This window comes from Phallusia mammillata, chromosome 5 (genome assembly GCF_965637545.1).
Source record: "Phallusia mammillata chromosome 5, kaPhaMamm4.hap1.1, whole genome shotgun sequence".
Lineage (NCBI taxonomy): Eukaryota > Metazoa > Chordata > Ascidiacea > Phlebobranchia > Ascidiidae > Phallusia > Phallusia mammillata.
Genome location: NC_137256.1, coordinates 21,306,589 through 21,317,302, shown reverse-complemented (window position 1 = coordinate 21,317,302; position 10,714 = coordinate 21,306,589).

Here is a 10,714-nt window from a genome sequence, read left to right as displayed (position 1 = left end):
ACGTCGGCTCGTCCCCAGCTCCGTCACAGGTGACGTCAGAGCTCGGGAATCGGCTTCACCGCCGGTTTCCCGAGCAACGGCGGCATTCTGTTTCGGTAGCAACGGGGGCGGGTCGAGTTGGCTTCTGTTCGCAGCGCCGGCCTCTCGGCTTGCTCGAGAGGAACGGTGCTGGGCCTTGTGCTCGGCACCGCTCCTCTCATGTAGCAAGTCGAGGTGTTGGTGTTGGCTGTGCCCACGTAGGCGTGGAGATTAAGGAGAACATATACGGGCGATTGCTGTCGCTGCTGGCGCGCTGCTGGCCGCTGCTGGTCGCTACGACCAAAAAATATTTTTCCACTGCCAGCAGCAGCGGTGGTGGTGATAAATGAGACGAATGAAAAAAGAGCACAAGGCTCTTTTTACCAAGCCCACTCAAATTAGCCAACCATCGCGGGAGCAAAAGCATCCCGCTAGGCGGCTTCTTGAGCAGGAGAGGGGAGCAACGCTGGAGCATAAAAGCCCCAGCACTGCGCCCTCCCTTGTCCAAGAGGAGCGGAGCTGGTCCGTAGCTTGTCAGGAGGAGATAGTACTTGCGCAACGAAAGCCTTCTTACGTCACCGCTAAGCGAAGTGCAAAGCAGTGACGCGGCCGGACTTCGTGCAGCAAGACCTCACGTCCTAAAGCTAACAAGAAACGAAAAATTGCCCCTTTTCAATCCTTCCAACCAACTTCTGTTTGTGGTTTCTCACAATGTGCTGCAAATGGTCCCACACAAAACGTTTTTGTCGCGTCAGCAAATGAATGGAAATGCAGCGACCTGACATTAAGTGGTTGTGCAGCGACAACGGGGTGTCGCAATTGCGCAGGCGCGCGCTCTCGTACGCCAAACGCAAAACCGTCGCCACAACTAGACATCGTCCCCACACGACCGTCTAGCGGGCATTGGTCCTTTCGTTTGCGGCGTTATCGGCCAAGACGACTTAGCACCGAAGCACAAGTCGCGACCAAGGACGCCCAACAAACGGGAGAGTTCCTCGACGTCCGGCCCTGATTTGAGAGCCGAATATCGGTGGAAGCATCGGCTGTACCTCGAAGACCACCTGCTATCGCGACACTTTGTGTTTGTGGGCTCACCACAAACACTCGCAAATGCGATTTGGCTTGGCAAGGGCATCGACTTCCAGCAACCACGCGCTCACCTTGCCCCGAAAGAGGAGTGGGAGGAGCGAGAACAGCAAGGCGTGCGACGTAGCGGGTCGAATCGAGCGACTAAGTATCGTCCAGCAGCTCTTGTGGTGCGCGAACTGCTGATCGATTGTGGGTTTCGACTGGCAGCTTCCCACATCGAAACAGGCACCAGACCCATCCTTTGCCACGCCCTCGTGGTTACTCACGTGACTACCGTGTCAAACGTCGCGATCACGTGATTGCATTGCAATGAACCCGCACGCACGAAACCCACAAACGGAAGTTGGATGCATCTATTGAAATAGCCCGAATTTTAGGGCTTGAGTGAAGCTCGTTCTGGGTGTTTCGACACACGGAACGTCGGCTCGTCCCCAGCTCCGTCACAGGTGACGTCAGAGCTCGGGAATCGGCTTCACCGCCGGTTTCCCGAGCAACGGCGGCATTCTGTTTCGGTAGCAACGGGGGCGGGTCGAGTTGGCTTCTGTTTGCAGCGCCGGCCTCTCGGCTTGCTCGAGAGGAACGGTGCTGGGCCTTGTGCTCGGCACCGCTCCTCTCATGTAGCAAGTCGAGGTGTTGGTGTTGGTTGTGCCCACGTAGGCGTGGAGATTAAGGAGAACATATACGGGCGATTGCTGTCGCTGCTGGCGCGCTGCTGGCCGCTGCTGGTCGCTGCTGCTGCTAGGACGACCAAAAAATATTTTTCCACTGCCAGCAGCAGCGGTGGTGGTGATAAATGAGACGAATGAAAAAAGAGCACAAGGCTCTTTTTACCAAGCCCACTCAAATTAGCCAACCATCGCGGGAGCAAAAGCATCCCGCTAGGCGGCTTCTTGAGCAGGAGAGGGGAGCAACGCTGGAGCAAAAAAGCCCCAGCACTGCGCCCTCCCTTGTCCAAGAGGAGCGGAGCTGGTCCGTAGCAGCTTGTCAGGAGGAGATAGTACTTGCGCAACGAAAGCCTTCTTACGTCACCGCTAAGCAAAGTGCAAAGCAGTGACGCGGCCGGACTTCGTGCAGCAAGACCTCACGTCCTAAAGCTAACAAGAAACGAAAAATTGCCCCTTTTCAATCCTTCCAACCAACTTCTGTTTGTGGTTTCTCACAATGTGCTGCAAATGGTCCCACACAAAACGTTTTTGTCGCGTCAGCAAATGAATGGAAATGCAGCGACCTGACATTAAGTGGTTGTGCAGCGACAACGGGGTGTCGCAATTGCGCAGGCGCGCGCTCTCGTACGCCAAACGCAAAACCGTCGCCACAACTAGACATCGTCCCCACACGACCGTCTAGCGGGCATTGGTCCTTTCGTTTGCGGCGTTATCGGCCAAGACGACTTAGCACCGAAGCACAAGTCGCGACCAAGGACGCCCAACAAACGGGAGAGTTCCTCGACGCCCGGCCCTGATTTGAGAGCCGAATATCGGTGGAAGCATCGGCTGTACCTCGAAGACCACCTGCTATCGCGACACTTTGTGTTTGTGGGCTCACCACAAACACTCGCAAATGCGATTTGGCTTGGCAAGGGCATCGACTTCCAGCAACCACGCGCTCACCTTGCCCCGAAAGAGGAGTGGGAGGAGCGAGAACAGCAAGGCGTGCGACGTAGCGGGTCGAATCGAGCGACTAAGTATCGTCCAGCAGCTCTTGTGGTGCGCGAACTGCTGATCGATTGTGGGTTTCGACTGGCAGCTTCCCACATCGAAACAGGCACCAGACCCATCCTTTGCCACGCCCTCGTGGTTACTCACGTGACTACCGTGTCAAACGTCGCGATCACGTGATTGCATTGCAATGAACCCGCACGCACGAAACCCACAAACGGAAGTTGGATGCATCTATTGAAATAGCCCGAATTTTAGGGCTTGAGTGAAGCTCGTTCTGGGTGTTTCGACACACGGAACGTCGGCTCGTCCCCAGCTCCGTCACAGGTGACGTCAGAGCTCGGGAATCGGCTTCACCGCCGGTTTCCCGAGCAACGGCGGCATTCTGTTTCGGTAGCAACGGGGGCGGGTCGAGTTGGCTTCTGTTTGCAGCGCCGGCCTCTCGGCTTGCTCGAGAGGAACGGTGCTGGGCCTTGTGCTCGGCACCGCTCCTCTCATGTAGCAAGTCGAGGTGTTGGTGTTGGTTGTGCCCACGTAGGCGTGGAGATTAAGGAGAACATATACGGGCGATTGCTGTCGCTGCTGGCGCGCTGCTGGCCGCTGCTGGTCGCTGCTGCTGCTAGGACGACCAAAAAATATTTTTCCACTGCCAGCAGCAGCGGTGGTGGTGATAAATGAGACGAATGAAAAAAGAGCACAAGGCTCTTTTTACCAAGCCCACTCAAATTAGCCAACCATCGCGGGAGCAAAAGCATCCCGCTAGGCGGCTTCTTGAGCAGGAGAGGGGAGCAACGCTGGAGCAAAAAAGCCCCAGCACTGCGCCCTCCCTTGTCCAAGAGGAGCGGAGCTGGTCCGTAGCAGCTTGTCAGGAGGAGATAGTACTTGCGCAACGAAAGCCTTCTTACGTCACCGCTAAGCAAAGTGCAAAGCAGTGACGCGGCCGGACTTCGTGCAGCAAGACCTCACGTCCTAAAGCTAACAAGAAACGAAAAATTGCCCCTTTTCAATCCTTCCAACCAACTTCTGTTTGTGGTTTCTCACAATGTGCTGCAAATGGTCCCACACAAAACGTTTTTGTCGCGTCAGCAAATGAATGGAAATGCAGCGACGTGACATTAAGTGGTTGTGCAGCGACAAAGGGGTGTCGCAATTGCGCAGGCGCGCGCTCTCGTACGCCAAACGCAAAACCGTCGCCACAACTAGACATCGTCCCCACACGACCGTCTAGCGGGCATTGGTCCTTTCGTTTGCGGCGTTATCGGCCAAGACGACTTAGCACCGAAGCACAAGTCGCGACCAAGGACGCCCAACAAACGGGAGAGTTCCTCGACGCCCGGCCCTGATTTGAGAGCCGAATATCGGTGGAAGCATCGGCTGTACCTCGAAGACCACCTGCTATCGCGACACTTTGTGTTTGTGGGCTCACCACAAACACTCGAAAATGCGATTTGGCTTGGCAAGGGCATCGACTTCCAGCAACCACGCGCTCACCTTGCCCCGAAAGAGGAGTGGGAGGAGCGAGAACAGCAAGGCGTGCGACGTAGCGGGTCGAATCGAGCGACTAAGTATCGTCCAGCAGCTCTTGTGGTGCGCGAACTGCTGATCGATTGTGGGTTTCGACTGGCAGCTTCCCACATCGAAACAGGCACCAGACCCATCCTTTGCCACGCCCTCGTGGTTACTCACGTGACTACCGTGTCAAACGTCGCGATCACGTGATTGCATTGCAATGAACCCGCACGCACGAAACCCACAAACGGAAGTTGGATGCATCTATTGAAATAGCCCGAATTTTAGGGCTTGAGTGAAGCTCGTTCTGGGTGTTTCGACACACGGAACGTCGGCTCGTCCCCAGCTCCGTCACAGGTGACGTCAGAGCTCGGGAATCGGCTTCACCGCCGGTTTCCCGAGCAACGGCGGCATTCTGTTTCGGTAGCAACGGGGGCGGGTCGAGTTGGCTTCTGTTCGCAGCGCCGGCCTCTCGGCTTGCTCGAGAGGAACGGTGCTGGGCCTTGTGCTCGGCACCGCTCCTCTCATGTAGCAAGTCGAGGTGTTGGTGTTGGCTGTGCCCACGTAGGCGTGGAGATTAAGGAGAACATATACGGGCGATTGCTGTCGCTGCTGGCGCGCTGCTGGCCGCTGCTGGTCGCTACGACCAAAAAATATTTTTCCACTGCCAGCAGCAGCGGTGGTGGTGATAAATGAGACGAATGAAAAAAGAGCACAAGGCTCTTTTTACCAAGCCCACTCAAATTAGCCAACCATCGCGGGAGCAAAAGCATCCCGCTAGGCGGCTTCTTGAGCAGGAGAGGGGAGCAACGCTGGAGCATAAAAGCCCCAGCACTGCGCCCTCCCTTGTCCAAGAGGAGCGGAGCTGGTCCGTAGCTTGTCAGGAGGAGATAGTACTTGCGCAACGAAAGCCTTCTTACGTCACCGCTAAGCGAAGTGCAAAGCAGTGACGCGGCCGGACTTCGTGCAGCAAGACCTCACGTCCTAAAGCTAACAAGAAACGAAAAATTGCCCCTTTTCAATCCTTCCAACCAACTTCTGTTTGTGGTTTCTCACAATGTGCTGCAAATGGTCCCACACAAAACGTTTTTGTCGCGTCAGCAAATGAATGGAAATGCAGCGACCTGACATTAAGTGGTTGTGCAGCGACAACGGGGTGTCGCAATTGCGCAGGCGCGCGCTCTCGTACGCCAAACGCAAAACCGTCGCCACAACTAGACATCGTCCCCACACGACCGTCTAGCGGGCATTGGTCCTTTCGTTTGCGGCGTTATCGGCCAAGACGACTTAGCACCGAAGCACAAGTCGCGACCAAGGACGCCCAACAAACGGGAGAGTTCCTCGACGTCCGGCCCTGATTTGAGAGCCGAATATCGGTGGAAGCATCGGCTGTACCTCGAAGACCACCTGCTATCGCGACACTTTGTGTTTGTGGGCTCACCACAAACACTCGCAAATGCGATTTGGCTTGGCAAGGGCATCGACTTCCAGCAACCACGCGCTCACCTTGCCCCGAAAGAGGAGTGGGAGGAGCGAGAACAGCAAGGCGTGCGACGTAGCGGGTCGAATCGAGCGACGAAGTATCGTCCAGCAGCTCTTGTGGTGCGCGAACTGCTGATCGATTGTGGGTTTCGACTGGCAGCTTCCCACATCGAAACAGGCACCAGACCCATCCTTTGCCACGCCCTCGTGGTTACTCACGTGACTACCGTGTCAAACGTCGCGATCACGTGATTGCATTGCAATGAACCCGCACGCACGAAACCCACAAACGGAAGTTGGATGCATCTATTGAAATAGCCCGAATTTTAGGGCTTGAGTGAAGCTCGTTCTGGGTGTTTCGACACACGGAACGTCGGCTCGTCCCCAGCTCCGTCACAGGTGACGTCAGAGCTCGGGAATCGGCTTCACCGCCGGTTTCCCGAGCAACGGCGGCATTCTGTTTCGGTAGCAACGGGGGCGGGTCGAGTTGGCTTCTGTTTGCAGCGCCGGCCTCTCGGCTTGCTCGAGAGGAACGGTGCTGGGCCTTGTGCTCGGCACCGCTCCTCTCATGTAGCAAGTCGAGGTGTTGGTGTTGGTTGTGCCCACGTAGGCGTGGAGATTAAGGAGAACATATACGGGCGATTGCTGTCGCTGCTGGCGCGCTGCTGGCCGCTGCTGGTCGCTGCTGCTGCTAGGACGACCAAAAAATATTTTTCCACTGCCAGCAGCAGCGGTGGTGGTGATAAATGAGACGAATGAAAAAAGAGCACAAGGCTCTTTTTACCAAGCCCACTCAAATTAGCCAACCATCGCGGGAGCAAAAGCATCCCGCTAGGCGGCTTCTTGAGCAGGAGAGGGGAGCAACGCTGGAGCATAAAAGCCCCAGCACTGCGCCCTCCCTTGTCCAAGAGGAGCGGAGCTGGTCCGTAGCTTGTCAGGAGGAGATAGTACTTGCGCAACGAAAGCCTTCTTACGTCACCGCTAAGCGAAGTGCAAAGCAGTGACGCGGCCGGACTTCGTGCAGCAAGACCTCACGTCCTAAAGCTAACAAGAAACGAAAAATTGCCCCTTTTCAATCCTTCCAACCAACTTCTGTTTGTGGTTTCTCACAATGTGCTGCAAATGGTCCCACACAAAACGTTTTTGTCGCGTCAGCAAATGAATGGAAATGCAGCGACCTGACATTAAGTGGTTGTGCAGCGACAACGGGGTGTCGCAATTGCGCAGGCGCGCGCTCTCGTACGCCAAACGCAAAACCGTCGCCACAACTAGACATCGTCCCCACACGACCGTCTAGCGGGCATTGGTCCTTTCGTTTGCGGCGTTATCGGCCAAGACGACTTAGCACCGAAGCACAAGTCGCGACCAAGGACGCCCAACAAACGGGAGAGTTCCTCGACGTCCGGCCCTGATTTGAGAGCCGAATATCGGTGGAAGCATCGGCTGTACCTCGAAGACCACCTGCTATCGCGACACTTTGTGTTTGTGGGCTCACCACAAACACTCGCAAATGCGATTTGGCTTGGCAAGGGCATCGACTTCCAGCAACCACGCGCTCACCTTGCCCCGAAAGAGGAGTGGGAGGAGCGAGAACAGCAAGGCGTGCGACGTAGCGGGTCGAATCGAGCGACTAAGTATCGTCCAGCAGCTCTTGTGGTGCGCGAACTGCTGATCGATTGTGGGTTTCGACTGGCAGCTTCCCACATCGAAACAGGCACCAGACCCATCCTTTGCCACGCCCTCGTGGTTACTCACGTGACTACCGTGTCAAACGTCGCGATCACGTGATTGCATTGCAATGAACCCGCACGCACGAAACCCACAAACGGAAGTTGGATGCATCTATTGAAATAGCCCGAATTTTAGGGCTTGAGTGAAGCTCGTTCTGGGTGTTTCGACACACGGAACGTCGGCTCGTCCCCAGCTCCGTCACAGGTGACGTCAGAGCTCGGGAATCGGCTTCACCGCCGGTTTCCCGAGCAACGGCGGCATTCTGTTTCGGTAGCAACGGGGGCGGGTCGAGTTGGCTTCTGTTCGCAGCGCCGGCCTCTCGGCTTGCTCGAGAGGAACGGTGCTGGGCCTTGTGCTCGGCACCGCTCCTCTCATGTAGCAAGTCGAGGTGTTGGTGTTGGCTGTGCCCACGTAGGCGTGGAGATTAAGGAGAACATATACGGGCGATTGCTGTCGCTGCTGGCGCGCTGCTGGCCGCTGCTGGTCGCTGCTGCTGCTAGGACGACCAAAAAATATTTTTCCACTGCCAGCAGCAGCGGTGGTGGTGATAAATGAGACGAATGAAAAAAGAGCACAAGGCTCTTTTTACCAAGCCCACTCAAATTAGCCAACCATCGCGGGAGCAAAAGCATCCCGCTAGGCGGCTTCTTGAGCAGGAGAGGGGAGCAACGCTGGAGCATAAAAGCCCCAGCACTGCGCCCTCCCTTGTCCAAGAGGAGCGGAGCTGGTCCGTAGCTTGTCAGGAGGAGATAGTACTTGCGCAACGAAAGCCTTCTTACGTCACCGCTAAGCGAAGTGCAAAGCAGTGACGCGGCCGGACTTCGTGCAGCAAGACCTCACGTCCTAAAGCTAACAAGAAACGAAAAATTGCCCCTTTTCAATCCTTCCAACCAACTTCTGTTTGTGGTTTCTCACAATGTGCTGCAAATGGTCCCACACAAAACGTTTTTGTCGCGTCAGCAAATGAATGGAAATGCAGCGACCTGACATTAAGTGGTTGTGCAGCGACAACGGGGTGTCGCAATTGCGCAGGCGCGCGCTCTCGTACGCCAAACGCAAAACCGTCGCCACAACTAGACATCGTCCCCACACGACCGTCTAGCGGGCATTGGTCCTTTCGTTTGCGGCGTTATCGGCCAAGACGACTTAGCACCGAAGCACAAGTCGCGACCAAGGACGCCCAACAAACGGGAGAGTTCCTCGACGTCCGGCCCTGATTTGAGAGCCGAATATCGGTGGAAGCATCGGCTGTACCTCGAAGACCACCTGCTATCGCGACACTTTGTGTTTGTGGGCTCACCACAAACACTCGCAAATGCGATTTGGCTTGGCAAGGGCATCGACTTCCAGCAACCACGCGCTCACCTTGCCCCGAAAGAGGAGTGGGAGGAGCGAGAACAGCAAGGCGTGCGACGTAGCGGGTCGAATCGAGCGACTAAGTATCGTCCAGCAGCTCTTGTGGTGCGCGAACTGCTGATCGATTGTGGGTTTCGACTGGCAGCTTCCCACATCGAAACAGGCACCAGACCCATCCTTTGCCACGCCCTCGTGGTTACTCACGTGACTACCGTGTCAAACGTCGCGATCACGTGATTGCATTGCAATGAACCCGCACGCACGAAACCCACAAACGGAAGTTGGATGCATCTATTGAAATAGCCCGAATTTTAGGGCTTGAGTGAAGCTCGTTCTGGGTGTTTCGACACACGGAACGTCGGCTCGTCCCCAGCTCCGTCACAGGTGACGTCAGAGCTCGGGAATCGGCTTCACCGCCGGTTTCCCGAGCAACGGCGGCATTCTGTTTCGGTAGCAACGGGGGCGGGTCGAGTTGGCTTCTGTTTGCAGCGCCGGCCTCTCGGCTTGCTCGAGAGGAACGGTGCTGGGCCTTGTGCTCGGCACCGCTCCTCTCATGTAGCAAGTCGAGGTGTTGGTGTTGGTTGTGCCCACGTAGGCGTGGAGATTAAGGAGAACATATACGGGCGATTGCTGTCGCTGCTGGCGCGCTGCTGGCCGCTGCTGGTCGCTGCTGCTGCTAGGACGACCAAAAAATATTTTTCCACTGCCAGCAGCAGCGGTGGTGGTGATAAATGAGACGAATGAAAAAAGAGCACAAGGCTCTTTTTACCAAGCCCACTCAAATTAGCCAACCATCGCGGGAGCAAAAGCATCCCGCTAGGCGGCTTCTTGAGCAGGAGAGGGGAGCAACGCTGGAGCAAAAAAGCCCCAGCACTGCGCCCTCCCTTGTCCAAGAGGAGCGGAGCTGGTCCGTAGCAGCTTGTCAGGAGGAGATAGTACTTGCGCAACGAAAGCCTTCTTACGTCACCGCTAAGCAAAGTGCAAAGCAGTGACGCGGCCGGACTTCGTGCAGCAAGACCTCACGTCCTAAAGCTAACAAGAAACGAAAAATTGCCCCTTTTCAATCCTTCCAACCAACTTCTGTTTGTGGTTTCTCACAATGTGCTGCAAATGGTCCCACACAAAACGTTTTTGTCGCGTCAGCAAATGAATGGAAATGCAGCGACCTGACATTAAGTGGTTGTGCAGCGACAACGGGGTGTCGCAATTGCGCAGGCGCGCGCTCTCGTACGCCAAACGCAAAACCGTCGCCACAACTAGACATCGTCCCCACACGACCGTCTAGCGGGCATTGGTCCTTTCGTTTGCGGCGTTATCGGCCAAGACGACTTAGCACCGAAGCACAAGTCGCGACCAAGGACGCCCAACAAACGGGAGAGTTCCTCGACGCCCGGCCCTGATTTGAGAGCCGAATATCGGTGGAAGCATCGGCTGTACCTCGAAGACCACCTGCTATCGCGACACTTTGTGTTTGTGGGCTCACCACAAACACTCGCAAATGCGATTTGGCTTGGCAAGGGCATCGACTTCCAGCAACCACGCGCTCACCTTGCCCCGAAAGAGGAGTGGGAGGAGCGAGAACAGCAAGGCGTGCGACGTAGCGGGTCGAATCGAGCGACTAAGTATCGTCCAGCAGCTCTTGTGGTGCGCGAACTGCTGATCGATTGTGGGTTTCGACTGGCAGCTTCCCACATCGAAACAGGCACCAGACCCATCCTTTGCCACGCCCTCGTGGTTACTCACGTGACTACCGTGTCAAACGTCGCGATCACGTGATTGCATTGCAATGAACCCGCACGCACGAAACCCACAAACGGAAGTTGGATGCATCTATTGAAATAGCCCGAATTTTAGGGCTTGAGTGAAGCTCG